The following is a 17,257-nucleotide window of genomic DNA, read 5'->3' on the forward strand; positions in this document are numbered from 1 at the left end:
AATTAAGACAATTACGTCTAAAACTAAAGCTCTCGACATCGCAGCTGCTTTTCGCTGTATATGAGGATAAAAACTTTACACAGGAAGGTCATCAGCTCGTACGTTGACACCGTTCTAATCCCGTCGCCTGTGAGTTTGGTTTTCATGAACAACCATCTTCTCCTCTTGTTTTTTTCCTGACAAAAACAAAAACCTACATGCTCTTTTCAAAACACACTGAGAAGCTGAAAGGCCTCAAAAATAAAGCTGTGTAGAATATCTTGTCAAACAACCCTTAACAAATTTAATTTCATAACAAAAGGCCCATTTAGTCTTTCATAAAAATTCACTGAGATGTGCTGAGGCAGAGTTTGGCTGCAGGCCTGAAGGAAGAGCTGGTAGAAACATGAATTATAAACACACTGGGATCAGCCAGAAGAAATGCGAGCTAAACAAACTCCTGCACGAGTTTCACTCCTTTCTGCAGGAAAGAGCTGCTTGGTATGCACATGCTAATCTATCACTTTTTATTGTTATTACTGTCCTTCATGCCGGATGCCTGCAGCCCAATAAGACCGTGATGGTAAACGCTGCGCAGCGTTGATGTTGTATTACCTCCTGCTGTGATACAAGCTGACCCACAGGGAAATTTCAGCTAATATCAGTGATATTTTCCTGTATTTGCTTCTACATGGACTTCATATTGTAATCTGCTAATGCACTGAAAAAACAAACATTGGAACATTGTCATGATTACAACACTTTTAGTCCCATTTTCACTCATAAATTTATCTTCTTAAATAAAAAAAATTATTAAATACAAGGCAAATTATTTTTTTATTTTATCAGCTTGATTTGTTTTTGCTTTCGTTTTAATTTTATGGCACGTTGGAATGAAAGCGTCAAGAGATTTTTTGATTTAAAAGAAAGCGTGTGGGTTTTCAAAAGAAAGTTTCCCTTCATGTTTCTGTAAATCCATGAAAGGAGTAAAAAATGTTCAGAAATACTATATTTGGATCTTCTCTCTACAAAAACCTGAATAATTTATATACTAGTAATATTGTGTTTAATTCCCTGCTGAGCGTGAAAAAAATAAAACTTTCAACTTTCCACTGTCGGCTCCAACTGCTCAGGTTTTCCAAGACTTGTTATTCACACACACCAATTTGTGTATGAATTTTGATCTAATTTGACTAGAAAGATATGAGCAACATCGACATTAAAAGAAATAAAAGTGGTTTGCGCTCCCTGATCGGTGGAATCAAACAACACAGAACAGGGTTTGCATGAAAACACGTCTCGTTTGATCCATTTACTAATTAAAACAGCAGGAGTTTTCAGTGTTGACGCATTTAATTACCAGGAAAAATACACAATATTTCAGTGTTTGATGTGACAAACAGGAGAAAAAGGTAAAAATCAATGGAAAGTCTAATAATACTTGCATCAAACAATGACTACTTGTATTATTTATTTAACTTCTGGCAAATTGTTGAAAACTACAAGACAAAATCAAAGAGAAACCAAAGACAATCATCACAGTTTAGCAGAGGAACAGAGAAGGAAAAAGGTGCTGAAAGGATGTCATGACACCCAACAGAAATACAGAAAACCAAAATCAATTTGAATCACATTCATGGACTAAGATCTGCATCAGCAGAGGACAGGAAGAATAAGAGATGAAAACTGACTCCTTGATCTGGAATATCATAATAATGACAGTTTATTAATATGCCTCCATGCTTCCTGTTGGGGATGAACTAAAGAACTGTCTAATTGTTTATGCAACTTATCTTTTCAAAATGAGCATTTTGTGATTTTTATTTGGCCTCAAGAAAACCTAAAGATAGAGACAAGTTTGGAAACAGTGATGCTTAAACGTACCAAGTTATATTAGACTGATTATAAATATATTTAAACATAATTTGCGATCGAGGGCTGCACAGTGGCACAGTTGGTAGAGCTGTTGCCTTGCAGCAAGAAGGTTCTGGGTTCGATTCCCGGTCTGTCTGCATGGAGTTTGCATGTTCTCCCTGTGCATGGTGGGTTTTCTCCAGGTACTCCGGTTTCCTCCCACAGTCCAAAAACATGACTATCAGGTTAATTGGTCTGTCCAAATTGCCCCTAGGTGTGAGTGTGTGTGTGTATGGTTGTTTGTCCTGTGTGTCTCTGTGTTGCCCTGCGATAGACTGGCGACCTGTCCAGGTGACCCCGCCTTTCGCCCGAAACGTTAGCTGGAGAGGAACCAGCACCTCCCGACCCCACTGAGGGACAAGGGTGTAAAGAAAATGGATGGATGGATGGATAATTTGTGATCATGTGGGATGGAAAACCTCTGTGACTTTGTGGTTCCAGATTAATTTCCAAAACCCCGAGTCTTGCTCAGAATCCGTCCTCTGACATCTCATCTCTGCAGAGTGAGAGGAACAGACTGACGCCGTTCGGTTTTTAGACCAGAACTGACACCGCAGCACAACAATTAACTGTCAGCCTGGCGCTGATCATTAAAAAATATCGACAAAGCTGCTTGTTAAGCTGTTATTACTCACTCCACCGGCTGTAATCATGAGGACTAGCAGGAGCAAATGATGCAAAAATCCTGCAAATTCTCAATGCAAATCCTCTATGTGGAAATAACAGGAGCAATCAAAAGCCACACATCTGACTGTGCTTTTTATTTTACACATTTATAACTACAAATGTTAGAAAATAAGGAGTCTATACTGTGGACTTGCTTTTTCATGTTATTCATATTGATGCACAGATACACAAAAGCCTCCACATCCAGCTGTACTCAGACGCTTTGCAGCTAATCAATCACCTCCTTCGCCTCTCAGTGCGTGCGTGTGTGTGTGTGTGTGTGTGTGTGTGTGTGTGTGTGTGTGTGTGTGTGTGTGTGTGTGTGTGTGTGTGCGCCTCTGCTTGATTGCTGAACACAAGGCATACATGCTTGATGCTGGGCCACCATATTTTCTTCCTTAACTGTAGATGAAAAATCCTGTTTAAACCGGATCAGACATGGAGAAAGTACATTGTTAGTGTCCAGTCTGAACAGAGTCCATGATGTTTCACATGTTGCTACATTTACAAACAAACAGGAATTGTTTGACATGATTCTGAGGATAATTTCAAACATGGAAGTAGTCATGATGCTTTGGCTGACTATTTATTTACACATTGAAGTTTGTTGTTGTAACAGGACTAAAAATCTTTTAATGCAAAAACTGGAACTTAAAAATTAAACGGGAAAGACCAACGCTCCTCTGGAGTTTCCCTATTTACAGTGTAATGATCCGTTTAGGGTTGCAGAAGGAACGTCGTCTGTCACAGCAGTCGGCAACAAGTTGGTCCCTGCTGGACGGCCAGAACATCAGAGACACAAACAGCCACACAGACACAAGCTAGCTGCTGCAGTCGGTACAGAGCTGTAGCTCCAGCCTTTAGAAAGCCAGAAGCAGTGAGACGATTATCTGGGACCCGAGTTCAGAAATCACTGCCAGAGAACCAAGGAAGCTCATGTGGCTACAAAATGTTAATTCATGTATCGCAGGAATGTTTGCAGTTTTTAAAAAATGTGTTTTTTGTTTACACGTGTTACTGGTTAGTCAAATTTCATGTGCTTACAGCCTCTACTGTTCGAGTGTCTGTTTCTCACAGGAAAAGAAAATGTTGTGCTTGTGTGCAAAATCTCAGCTTTCGCAACTGATTTACATTCCGCCGTTTGTTTTTAAGACAATGAGTGAGCTAGATCTAAGTTTTATGACACGTATGTAGCCATAAATAACTGGAAAAATAGGATTTAACTGAGGCTGATAAGTTACAGCACAGCCTGCTTCCAATTTCTATTAGCAAAATTAGGTTTTTGGTGCAGAATCAGGTTAAAGGAACTTCCTGTCAGGATGACTACAGTGAGCAGGACGGGAATGAACATTAAAAAAAATCCACCAGTAAGAACTGGGAGCAAAGAGTAGAATAAAATACCTCAAAACATCAACTGGACGCTACTCTGCATCAACCAGTTGCTGGGGCAGAATGCCAGGAAACAGTATTTTCAGTCCCATCAGCCCCAGACGGATTTTTTTTTTACAGATTTCCAGAAAAATAAAAAGACGATCTGATTGGGGTCTGTAATTTTAAACGAGACAACTGTTCACTCTAATTGCCCGTGCAGGATTCTGCTCAAAGCAGCAAAGCATGTCTAAGTATAGAGACGCGTGACTGCAGATGGAACCACATCACTGCCAAACGCACCACAGAGAAACCCATCGCCACTATTTGTCCCCCCTTTCAAACTTGTTAAATGAGACCTGAGAGGTATGACGAGTGGGCGTGCAAAAGACAGACAGACTTCCACACACTGATATTATTAAATAAAAGGAGAAACTCCACACATGGGCTGATTCTGGCTTCGTTTTAAAGTAACTAAATAAAAGCGTTGAAGTAGGAAGGTGTGAAAAGGCAGGAATGGTGTTTATTGAGAAAATGTGCAACAATATGTGCTTTCACACCTTATTATGCATTCATCATATCCACTGGCTGGTCAAAACATCTGAAATCACTCGACAAGGAATCCACTAAAATCAAAGATTAAGCAGCTAAAAAAGGTAAATGAAACAACAAAACACTTAAATGAAGCAAAGTTATGCTTATAAACGCAGAATTCAAAGTATATTTTCCTCAAATCTGGGTGAAAACAGTGCAGGTATAAGAAGAAGAGACATTTTTCAACATCAATGAACAGAATTCGAGTAAAAAATGCCGACTTGATCAAATATTCATTGCGATTTTTTCCAAAGAAAGAGGAGCTCGCACATTTTACTGTAAGTTATTTTGTATGTTGCCAGCTAAAAGCTGGACCTCAATCAAGTAGGGAGACTGGAAAGTGGATGAGCTTCAGTACAGTAAACAAACGTGGGCGAACACCAAACAGACCGAAAGCAACCCAGCATGCAAACAGACGCAGCATGCAGACAGACGCAGGAATGACCCTGGATCTGTTTTTAGACACAGTTTAAAAAAGAAAAAAAAGAAAAGAAGAGAGGATTTGTTGGTGGGTCACAGTTGAGCATGAGCAGTTTTCAAAAAAAATTACCAGGATGTGAGGAAATAACAGTATCTCTCTAATAATCCTGATCTTTGCTGTTTCTAAACAAATAATGTAGTGAAACTGCTAACTTAGACTTTTTTTTTTAAAATAATCTGTCAGATGGATTCTCATATAATGAGCTGTTAAAGAAAGCTTTGTCTTCTGGTCTGTGCTTCAGGTAATGAGGATCATTTTAGGGTTGAGCAGTCAGACCCAAATGCCCAAATTGCCATGCAAAAGCACAGCAAATAAAACTTTGTGATAAACGATAAGCAGAAGGTTTTAGTCGCTTTTCAGCAGCAATAATTATTTATTGAACTGGATCAACTTTTCTCAAACATTTTAATCTTTTCTAAAACCCTTTAAAGTAACTTTTGGATTAATGATAACGTCACTGAAGCTATAAAATATGATTTTTAGTGTAAAGAAATCACAGGTGATCATGTTACAGATATTGCTAAATGAGCTAACTTTATAGGTATTTATTTGTTTAAGTTTGTACTTTTATTGAATAAATTCACTGCGTGAGATTAAACTTTATGCTTTCCGTATCTACAAGCAGACTGAGTTTCCACTGTGTTTATGAAAATGTGGTGGAAAAAGATCGAATATTTCATGTCTTTGATTCGTGGAACAGCAGAAGCATTTCCCACAGTCGCTTTCTGATTGGCTGATCAAAGACTCGGACAGAAACAGGAGAAGCAAACGGAGCAGGAAGCGCTTTTACCCAGTTACATAGGAACAATTCGCTAGATTACATCCATCAATCTGGGGAAGCAAAAGGCCTCAAGTTTATTTTCAACTTATGCGTTTCTTCTTCGACACGCTCAGCATCCGTCAGAGACGTAAAACGTGTGTCACTTGATTCCAGACAGCATGTATTAAAGAGTCTTCAGACATTCAAAAAGCCAGCAGAGGAAGAGGATTGACTTTTTTAGACAAAGCAGCTGCCAGTAAAGCCAAGAGCTGGACTGAAAATTAATCAGAAAATAAGTTTTCCTGCCATCACAGCCACTCAAATTATTTATCTGAAGCTAATTATTAATAAATAAATTATTGTTTCCTCGTCGTAAACAGAACATCTGCATGACTTGGCATGAGATTGGCTAACATGTTTGGGTCATTATCTCATACTGTATGAGGCGTCTCCTTACATCTCTGGGATTATGATGACAAGTCAAAAGCTGCTGAGATGGAGATCAAATTACACTCAGATTCAGAAGAATAGGAAACAAAAACAGTGACGTCATTGACTTGAAGCTACTTCCTGACGCAGCACAAAGTGAACCGTGTTTATTTATGGTTCAGCATTCAGGACTAAATTACTGAATTTAATTTACTTTTTGACGAGATTCGAATTTATTGAGTAGCGTTTGCAGTTTTTTTTTTAATGCAAACCATTTTTCGTCCTACTCCAAGTAAATCTTAAAAGTCGTGTTCGGTAGTATTCTCCTGCACCTCTGACTCTCGCAAGCTTTCCCATCGATCTTGTTTCTGTGTCAAACTGTTTGCACAATAAGCTGATAAATCCTGCTGGAGTTGATAGAGATGAGAGCTCCAGCAGACAGACTGAGACAACAATTCACGGTTTCGGATAAATAACGGAACGTGGAGGACTGCATGATGCTGAACGTGGCCCAAGCAAACAGAGCGCAGACCGGGGCGGCATCAAAGCATCAAAGTATTTACTCTCAACCAGCAGGAAGCAGCTTTTAAACATGTCGTGTTCTTGTCCAACAGTTCAGAGATGCCAGTGACGTTGTGAATGATCTGTGTCACGTCTTATACGCTCTTTTTACGCCAGACAGATTTATTTTTAAGCACATAATTCTTTTGTCGGGATTTGTTTTTCTTTTGGAGGGACTTCATACACTGCTCTCGTTTTTACCAAAGTGTTTTGGTTAAAAACCTGATCTGAGTGTCTTTTAGAATGAAGCTGGAAACGAATAAGAAATAGACTGCTGTGATGATGGAAAGCCAGAATTAAGGGTTGAAAATACACCCAGAGACAAACAGGCGGCACCAATTAACTCGCTGCGAGAATAATGCCTCTCTCTCTCGAGTTTTCACATCGGCTTCAACCTTTCGGCCGCTCATCTATAACTTAGAAGCCATTAAGTACCCAACTCCAGTGAGCCTCCCTTTATCTCGTCCTCATTATACTGAAATATTCATTGTGGTTGGTTTCTAAAAACAGCCACAGGGTGGGTAGACACTCATCTACAGGAGTTGTTGAGGTTCCCCACTGCTGGCTTTGGCACCAATACTTGGTGATGGACGTGGGATGTAAACAGACCACAGTCCTGGTGAATCATCATCTCGCAGGAGAAGCTTTGAAACGCTAACATGTGCAGAGCAACGTGAGAAGGTGCGTTGATTCTTCACTTCTTAAATCAGAATCACGTTTTTAGTCTGATTAGGAAGTGGAGGCACACGGTGATATTTCGATCGATGCAAGCTGTGGTTTGTATGAGAAGGATGAAGTTTTTTTATGTAAACGGAAAACTACAAAGCCATCCAATATTCTGTAACGGCTATAATTTCTTCCCTTTTAGAGCCTCAAACAGGTTGACTTTTGCAACTTTGAAGTAAAACCTTTCATTAACCGTTCTACATTTAATAGTTACATCTGCTAAATTATTCAGAATACTACTATTAATACTGGAAAGCTGCAGTTTAACGGAGGCAATATTTGCCTGCGAGGAAGAGTAAAAATTAATCACCATTTCCTCCACAGCATATTTTATTCTGAACAGCTTGTCTGTATTTTTAGCTGATTAACTCCCTTCAGAGCTTCGCAAAAGGCATCAGGTATGTTTCCCATCTGCAGGGTTTAACTTATTGATGTGCGATGCCAAAGTTGGATTTCTTGCACCCAAACCACCTTTGCTGGAGTTCCTCAGCAATTCTGGGCTGAACCCATCAAAGATTAGCCTTTTTTCCCCCCAGAGTTTCTTCTCAACACATGCGGCAAAATGCAGCCGGCTTGAGAGTTTCACTCTAGTTTCTGTTGACCAGATTTGCACAATTTGATATTTTGAAAATAAATTTACTTAAGGGAAACAACTGTTTTTACTAGGACGAGGTCAAGATTGGTTTATTTTGCAAACCTGAAATGAAAAGACATTTTTTGTACCACATGATCAACAACCAGATGCTACTACTGGCGCAAACCACAAAGAAGAAAACAGGAAGTGGCTGGAGGATCATGGCAATGACATTGCGATTTTGATGAGATTTTAATTGCATTTCTTATTTAATGGAAAAACTGCCAGGATATTTGTGCACATTGGTGACGGAGATGCAGCGACTGGATTGAGTCTGCAGCCGGTCAGGCTGCTGGCTCACGTTTTATCCAGTCCTGAGCTGTGAGTGTGCGAAAGCGAATGGGTTCAATTGAATTTTGGGGTTCTGAAAAAAGCACAGGAAGTCTGGCATTTGACTTCCGTTTGACACTGGAAAAATATTTGTAATTCTCCCTGCATTTTTGCTAAGCCATCCATCCCTCACCGCGTCCCTTTTGTGTTTGTAGTTTTCGTCGCTGCACTTTGAAGCTCTGCGTCTGTAAAGGCAGCACTTTTCACTTGAACAGTTTGCCGGAGCCCCGTTCAGAGGATGTGGGGGCTTCGCCGATCACAGGCTGCGGGGCCGCGGCTCCTCCGGATCAGAGGCAGTCGACCCCTGACCTGCATGCAGATCCTGGTTTCCTCCCTTCTCAGGTTGCTCAGACGTCCCACAGGGCTGATTCAGGATCCTACGCGTCACTTTCACCCTTGGAAAACTCCAGGAGGTTTTGGACGTCACTCCTGTTCCTAGCACTGGTTAGCAGTTTTTCTTTAATTGAGCATTTTTTTAAATATTCACATTCAAAACGACATGTTTAAGCTACCACCTCTTTAGAGATGCAGCAGCTGGAAGAGCCGTTCGACTGCTACATCTGTCCTCTCTGCCAAAAATTCAAGCTCCTTTTCTTCCCCTGCGTTGCAGTCGGTTGTGTTGGCTGTTTGCCAGCCAGCACTTTGCAGAGCTGCCTTTCCTCCTCTGCTTTCACAGGAACCTCAATTGAGCCGTGAAAGGCCTTCAGTTCCTTGCTCACAATTAGATTTTTTTATTTTAAACACCCAGCTATGTAATTTTAAAGACATTTAGGGGGTCAGTTCGAGATAAGATCTTTAAAAATACATCATACTTTTGCATATATATGTTATATTTTTGCAAAAGATTGTAAAATCAAGAAAGTAGTCCCAGTCAAAAACCAAATGATTCCCTTTTCAGTGTCGTCTTTACGTTCTGTTTTTAGGTTTACAGAGTCGTTTGTGTAAAACAAAGATTTATTTTAATCATTTTTAATTCTCCTTTGGGTTTTCTTTTGGTATCATAATCACAGGAAGTACTTCCAGACATTCATCAGATCTCTGGATGCTCTGGCTCTTTTGAGATTTCCAGGTATGAAGAAAATATTTCTTACTGAAAATGTCCTGGTATTTTAAAACATATCCTTAATGCGACGCATTCCGACAAGGTTCAAAGAGAAAGTATTGGTAATCATGTCCTCTGTTACTTTATTTTATTTAATCTCTTTGGTTTGATTTCTCTTATATTTAACAGATTTTAAAGATCAATACAGATGGACAATCACCCAGAGTCTAATCCCCAAAAACACTAAAAGGAAGCACAATTTTCTCCAACCTGCTTTCTCCTCCATTCACTTGCAATAATTTCCAACCAATCTTATTTGTGCGCTCTTGCTCCACTTGGCATAATCAATTTCAATTTCCTATCATTCATAGACAAAGGGATCCGCGCTCGACTGATAATCTCTGATCTGGTACCATTTTACTGCGCAGTCCTTCATAATTTGCACCAAATTACGAAGCTCCCCTCATTTTGTCGCCGTAGCCGACGGCGCTCGTCACACGGCCGATTTGATTACAGGAATGAGCGGACTTCTATTAGCCGAAATCTCATTTTGTGAACAAAGCGGCGTGCACGAGCCGGCCTTTTGGAAACATGATGTGCAAGACTAATTTCCAAAAGAGAAAGGAAAGAACAAAACTCACAAAACATACATTTGTTGTTGCTCAAGCTGCCACGTCTCGTGTGATCCTTCCTAAACTGACGAGTCGTTTTTATGAGTTATTTTTTTCAATTGTGTTCTGACTTGTAGCTCACAACAGAAGCCAGAAGTTGCAGAAAAATGATTATTTTATGCACCAAAACACCAAACCGTGCGAGCTTTAATGGCTGCTCATCAAAAACGTCCTGACAGCAAAGTCTCCGACACAAAAGCAAGTTCATAAAACTGTATTTACCCACAACAATAATGACTGATTATTCAGATAAAAAATATGGCTGGAGAGAAGCAGAGACGTTCCTACGGGATTTTATGAAGACGAAAACTTCTGTAACCTTGGAAGCGTTTTGATGACTCCTCAGCTCATGCCTGCAGAGTTTTAACTGTAATCATACTCTAAATGATAATAAGAGACGGTTCCTGTCACAATCAAACAGCTAGACTTGCTTTTTCAGCAAATTACACTTCATCGGGGGATGCAGGGGTGGAGGGGACGAGCTGCCATTTTCAGATGTGAAAAAGCTTAGGCAAGAAAAAATGGAAGTTTGTAAAACACCGAGGGGGGAAAAGATGAATGATACTTAAAGAAACAAACGTTTAACTTTTAAATGTCGTCCGTCTGCTCTCAGGGGATGCATTTCTGTTCGCTCAAAAGATTTATAACGTTTAATACGAGTATTTTCACCTCAGCTACAGGTAACAAAAGGTCAAATTGCCTCTTAAGGTCCTTTTTTTTTTTTTTTTTAAATCAAAGCAGCTATCCTGATGAGTCATTGCTGAAAAAGGTTTTCAGACGCTACAAAAACCATCAGCAGAAACAAAAAGCACGGCTCTCATAGGTGGACGCGCCGGGAAAAGGAACCAGAGTATCTTCGACGGCGCAGACCTGGAGGAGAGCCAAACCGGCAGCCTGGGCAGCCAAGACAAGTGTGTCCCGTTTTCTTCGCTGGCCTTTGTTGCGAGAGCAACGAGAAGGCTGGACGGGTTCCAGGACAGGGCTGACTGACCGCGTCCATTCACACGGAGCCGCCTTTTCAGCTCAAAGGTTACAGATCAAAGCGGTTTGTGTTTTTAGCATCAATGCCCGTAATTGATGTTAATTTCGTTCCCATTCAGTTGTCACCACTACAAGTGAAGGCAATTTGTCTTGCAAGAGTAAACCCTGAGGAACGCCGCTTTATGACTCAAAGTTTTAGCACCGTTTATGTTCCAATTGGCTGATCTTGAGCTTCTCTTTCCTTTCAAGTGTTTTCTTTCAAATTTGATTTAGATTGAGATGAAAAATATCATCGAATTATTGCACAGTTGAGTCCGTCCAGACTTGTTTTGAACGCATGAATGTTGCAAAAAGCTTCAGAGATGCACTGAAAGGTTCAGACTGCAGTTTTCAGCTTTTGTAGGCAAAATCTTTTGTTGTGAAATGTGCCCAGTGACAGACAACACATTTCACACCAAATGGAAAATCTCATGCAGTTTTAGAAATCTCACTCTCTACCTTCATGTCCTAATATTTATTTTTTTGTTTCTACATTTTTACTGTCATAATTTTAATCTAATGGAGTTAAAACCAGTCTAACTTCAGTTATTATAACTAGACGAAGCAAAATTCGTGACACAGAAACCGGAAAAGTGCATAATAACCAAGATGCTGCCAAAAGGTGCAGCAATAAACAAAAACTGTTTGAAAACAAAACAATAACTAATTTGCTGAAAACAACAAACCACAACACAGATAAAAAAAAAAATATATATATATATATAAAACACAAATAAAAAGAATTTGAATAGACAAATCCACAAATAAATCAAGAAAACGATTCATTTGTGTCAGTTTGACTTGAAGATAATCGCTTCGTATATTAATGCACCATAAATCGAAGGTGATTATGAAGAAACATAAAGCATAGAATCAGAAAATGTCCTTTCATTTCAATGTAGTATAAAGAGGCACCATAGAAACACGACACCGTTGTGCATTAGTGTGATTGTGTATTGGAGTAATAAATGATTATTATCCTCTTCTAGTCGGAGCAGCAGCATTAATGCCTTTTTTTAGTGCAGTTCTTTTACAGCTGTTGATTCTTGGTACTTTTATAAGTATCTGATTTTGAGTGAGCAGAAAAACGTTACAAATATGAAGCGACTGCGAGGAAATGTGATTGTATCTGTACTGTATTTTATCGTATTTAATAAGATCCAACCAGCTACAGCAGGAACTGCCACCACAACTGAACTAAATTTGAGATTGCACCATCATCACAGAAAGTCATTTGTGATACTTTTTGCATTTGATAATTGATCAGAAATACTTACAGAACGGTTCGGGTCTCTGAGGCGTCGCACGCCGAGTCAAATCTTCCTAGTTTGCACAATTTTGCCGCAGCTTTGCTGCACATCTGCACTCTGGAGCAGCGTTCGCCGTCGTCGCAATTATCCCACTTATCTAAATAACAAAAAGCGTTTCAGGCAAATGCGTGGTGCCCATCTGAAGCCGTCGCACAAAGAGAGGTTGGAGGCTTTTCTTTTTCCTTGAGTGTCACCATTAATGACATATTCATGTATGCTACACCCTGTGCAAAGGTTTTGATGCTTTGTCCACCAATCCACTAATACCATCACTTCACTTAATTACCCTCAATTAAGACACTATAAAAGAATTGCAAAGAATTGCTAATGAACTAATTTGGAGACGTGGAAACATTCAAAAGCAGATCCTGGACTGAGAGCAATTAACCCCAGGCATTTTAGATAAGCCACTTCAATCCCTTTCTTTATAGAGAGAACGTGAGCTTAAAAAAACACATAGAAAACACCTTCCTTGCTCAAAGATACATCTGTTGTAAAAGTAACAAATTTTCACTTTTATATAAAGATAAAGTGGCATATTAAAGTTTTTTCTGCAAGTCATGATCTCATTTCCATTCTTTTGTAATAAAAGCTGCTTTATTTATTTTGTGCGACCAAAGAGGAAATGATTTAATCTTATTTGTGCTGAAGACATTCCAGAAAACTCTTCACCTCCATTAAATCGTCCATATTTACCGCTGGATCGATATTTGAATTCATTCTGCATGTTAGTTACAAAGAGTTGCATCATAATGTCACTAGTTGATGCCAAAAGAAAAATGAAAACAGCCGCTTTAATGTCACAAGCTTAAACAGGTGGAGTTTGTCAAACGTTTCGGTTTCGAACGCTTCAGGTGAGTTTAGTGTGAAACAAAAGGTGAAGTTGAAACCGACCTGCAGGTGCAGGAAGTCTGTGGTGCCGTTTCTCTTCTACACGCCTGGGAGGTTTGTTCAAGGGATCCAAAGCACAAAATCAACGTTCCTCCACGTAAAGCCAACCGAGTCCCTTTGGGAAGAGCAGAAGAGGAGAACGAATAAGAGAAAACTCAGAGTGACAGAGAGGCTGTACCTGATCATAGGTTTTATAAAATACTTGATCTGTTACGATCCAAGATGATCAGATTTTAAATCTGTCACTCCACACATTTCACTGCAGAGCTCACTTTCATTCAACTCAAAACAAATCTTCCACTTTTTTATATTTCAGCTGATCAATCAGTGGAAACTAGTCCTTTAAAACACAGTATTTATACTGAGACTTTATAAATAATTGTGATGCACAAATACAGGTTGCTGTATCTCATGCTTTTTTTTTTTTTACTAATGGTTTTCCTTTTTGCAAACAATCCCATTTTTTTCAATTTGGAAATCGTTTTTCCATGTTTAGTAACACTTAATTTATATTATTTAATGTTATTTTAAAAATAGAAACATTTTTATCATACTAGCTTGGTGCTCATGGGCGCCCCCTGGTGGTGTGAGGGCCCTAAGAAACCAGTGCCTCAGGTTGGTCCGAGGACTAAAACAGCCTGTGATCAAGTTCTACAGACTCTATCTAAATTATTAGACACAGCAGAAATGCATCTAAAGAGGGAGGAGAAGGAAAACCCTCCTCCAGACGTTTTCCAACAGATTTCTCTGCTGCAAAACGAGACGCAACCACAGACATTTGGACCAGGGAACCAATCAGCTGGACGCAGGAACTGAACGCTGGGTAGAACCGACCCGCTCTGTGCAAACCGTCAAAAGACTTGATGAGATAAACAGCAGAAGTCATAACAAGCTGTACTGAATCGGTTCGGCTGAAGAGAAATTCCACCGCGGTCTGTTATTTGAACAGACTGCTGGTTAGAAATATGGTACAGTGGTGTGAGAAGGCACTCAGGCCCAGCTTCACGGTGACCGCGTGGCGCTGCTTTGCTGCGGCTCGCCCTGTTTGAAGGAACCGTGAATTTCTCTCTTTGTGGGAAAAACATGAAGAAGAACCTGAATGTCAAGCACAGATGGGTTATGAAGCAGGGAAACGATCTGATGGGAGGCCCCACTCTGACTTCAGATTTAAATCCAACTAGATGTTTGTCAAACTCAAGAACCATCCAATGAGGCTGAACTAAAACTATAACATTTGATTTAAATTGTTGCCACTACGATTGAAGAAAAAAAACCCACACAGTTTAGGGGGTTTTCTAAATTTTTGATCATAAAAACTGCAAACTGTATCCAGACATAAATTAGATTTTATTAACTGAAACATTTAGGTTTGACATAAAACCCCAAAAGAAATAAGTAAGAAAGTAGATATTTTTTCAGTATTAATTTTTTACTATTAAATAGTGCTTAAGTGTGTTTTACACCATATTTGGTTTAAATGTGACACCTTTCCAGATGAACTGATGCAGTTTCTTCTTTTCACAAGATACGTGTTTAATTTAAACAGTTTGCTTGTGTTTTTACCCAGTTAGAGACAATAATGTCTAACATTTCTAGCTAAAACTAGCACTTCTGTGTAATTTAGCCAAAGCAGCATCACCCTGTTGGTTGAATCAAAAACTAAAGAGGAAAGAAACAACCCTGTCAAAGAGGGGTTAAAAGTCAGCTCTCATGCTAGTTATAAATGACACATTTCAAATGCACATACAGCCGAGTATTACAAATTTGAGTAATGTGCAATAGTGGGCTAAATTAGTTTCGGTGCTGAAAGGGAAAACAGGGAAAAAAACTGCAACGGAGAAGGTTTTTAGGATTCCTGGGCGTGTCTGGGGTGTCGGGTCCTGATGAAGTGGAGCTTTTCCCATGCTAATGGGCCTGCCAAACACAAACATCCAAAAGCTCAGCAAGTCTTAGACAAGCAGGAGACAAGCCACCGTACTTCAAAATGGCTGATGCATAGACAACACTCCCTTCGCTCAAACGACTGCAAACAGGAAGCGGAGGTAAAGAGGCGAGGTTTGCACCCGAGGACGAGAAAAACATGTAATTTCTGAGAGCGAACAACGATGATGATGATTCAGAAAAATGAAGACTGTCATTTCATTGCTGAATCAGGAGGGTCATTAATTAGTTGGTGCGTCAAATTGTGTGACGGCTGCTTGGATTTTGGCTCGACTGTCGTCTCAATTGGTTCTGTTTATTGTATTTCACCTCCAATGTGTCGTCTCTCTTTTCTGCCTCTGGTTTGTTTTTTGTTAAGATTTATCCAGAAAAGATTAAAAAAGATAAAGAAAAGTGATTTACCAAAAACTTGTAACAAAAGTCCTACCTTTTTTTTAATCGATTTTTATTGAAAAGATGCAGATACCATCCATCAAACAAAAAGATACAAATATATCTTTGAGATGACATCCATGTCATAATTTGGTAAGTTGTTGTGAGGATCCAACATGCAGCAGGATGCTGGTTGATCACATGTAGCGCGAAAAAGTTGTTTGCATTGCAATTTCATTACGGCCAAAAAAAGTACAAAAAAAAAACACTACCTCATTTAAGCGTCAAAACTTTTTTTTTTTAATTAAAATTTTTCCATTATACAAATGTATTTTTCAAATATCAAATTGTGCAATCATGTGGTCAGAGGGAATGCAGATAGTGACAAAAACACACACTGGAGCAATGGAGGAGAAAACGAACAGCTGGAGCTAATTACAGAACTCAAAGCATATCACATTCTGGTTGGAAAATTATTTCTAACTGTTTGGCCTGAAACTGGACAACGTGAAATGGGGAAACCAAGTCCAACTCAATATTTCTGGTTAGGATATAAATCCAATTTCTAACCTACATTTATCAGTGAAATGAGGACAATTACTGACCAGTCTGATTTCTGTTCTTCACCCAAAGATGCTCCTTGCCAGACACTAAACCTTCACTGTTGGAGAGCTGCTGCAAGACATCATGAGGATTATTTCCTGGCATTTAATAAATTGGCACTTCATGCTTTTCAGCCTGAAGTCGGAGCCCCTTGACGGCGGTGCATTGATGGACAGCCCAGTAATCAATAAGTGACTGGCAGCAGACTTTAACTTCACTGAAAGCAGTTAAGCTCAAAGATCGGCGGAGTTAATGCAGATTTGAAGTGTGACAGCTGAGCTGGAAACGGACGGAAAAGAACAAAATGAGGAAAAAGAAGTTTCAAGTTTTGGAGTAAATGTGAATTTGTGAATTAGCGTAGCTGCACAAAACAGGTTGAAATTAGTTTGTAGTTTTTCAATCAGGCGCTCAAACGCAGGTAACTTTTACACCTTATCATGTTTTATCACTTTTAAAACCAGAAAATGAGACCTAAGTTTCACGACACGCCCTTTTTTTATTTATTTATTTATCCACTAACCTCTTTCTCGTTGAGGTGAACTTCCTGAAGGAAACATCCACAGAGAGCAGACATGATGACCGGAAACGGGCTCAGCTGAGGGATTCCTCTGATTGGCTCAGACCATTCAGCCAATGAGGAGCGTGGAGGCGCACTGGATCTGTGGTTTGATTTCACTCACTTTGTTTTGCATTTCTTTTCATCTGTATTTATTTGAGTTTGTGTAAAATAATTACAGTAGCGCATTGTGTTTCTTTATTTGTAAATATACTATTCAGGTATTGAAACTAAACTTTATGAGGTTTTTTTCCTGCATCTATTGAACTAAAACTTGAGTTTTTTTTGTAAAAAAAAAAAAAAAAAAAAAAAAAGCTGTAATACTGACTGATCTGCTGATGCTGTGACCTTGGTGCTTATTGGAAATACTTTTTCAAAATTAAAAGTAAAACCTCTGGCGGCCTGGAGG

At 39.4% G+C, this 17,257-nt stretch overlaps 1 long non-coding RNA gene across 1 annotated transcript in view; it reads right to left on the reverse strand.

Moving 5' to 3' along the window:
- Positions 1-17,150, reverse strand: part of LOC145550239 (uncharacterized) — a 77,166-nt gene extending 60,016 nt beyond the window's left edge. Inside the window, exons 1-4 of the long non-coding RNA XR_014086159.1 lie at positions 16,813-17,150; positions 16,295-16,571; positions 13,380-13,491; positions 12,453-12,582 (exon numbers count right to left, since the gene is read on the reverse strand). This is a non-coding gene — a long non-coding RNA (uncharacterized LOC145550239). The remainder of the gene's footprint in view (positions 1-12,452; positions 12,583-13,379; positions 13,492-16,294; positions 16,572-16,812) is intronic.
- Positions 17,151-17,257: the final 107 nt, after the last annotated feature.

Source organism: Poecilia reticulata, chromosome 23 (genome assembly GCF_904066995.2).
Source record: "Poecilia reticulata chromosome 23, P_reticulata-male-v2, whole genome shotgun sequence".
In the NCBI taxonomy this organism is placed as follows: domain Eukaryota; kingdom Metazoa; phylum Chordata; class Actinopteri; order Cyprinodontiformes; family Poeciliidae; genus Poecilia; species Poecilia reticulata.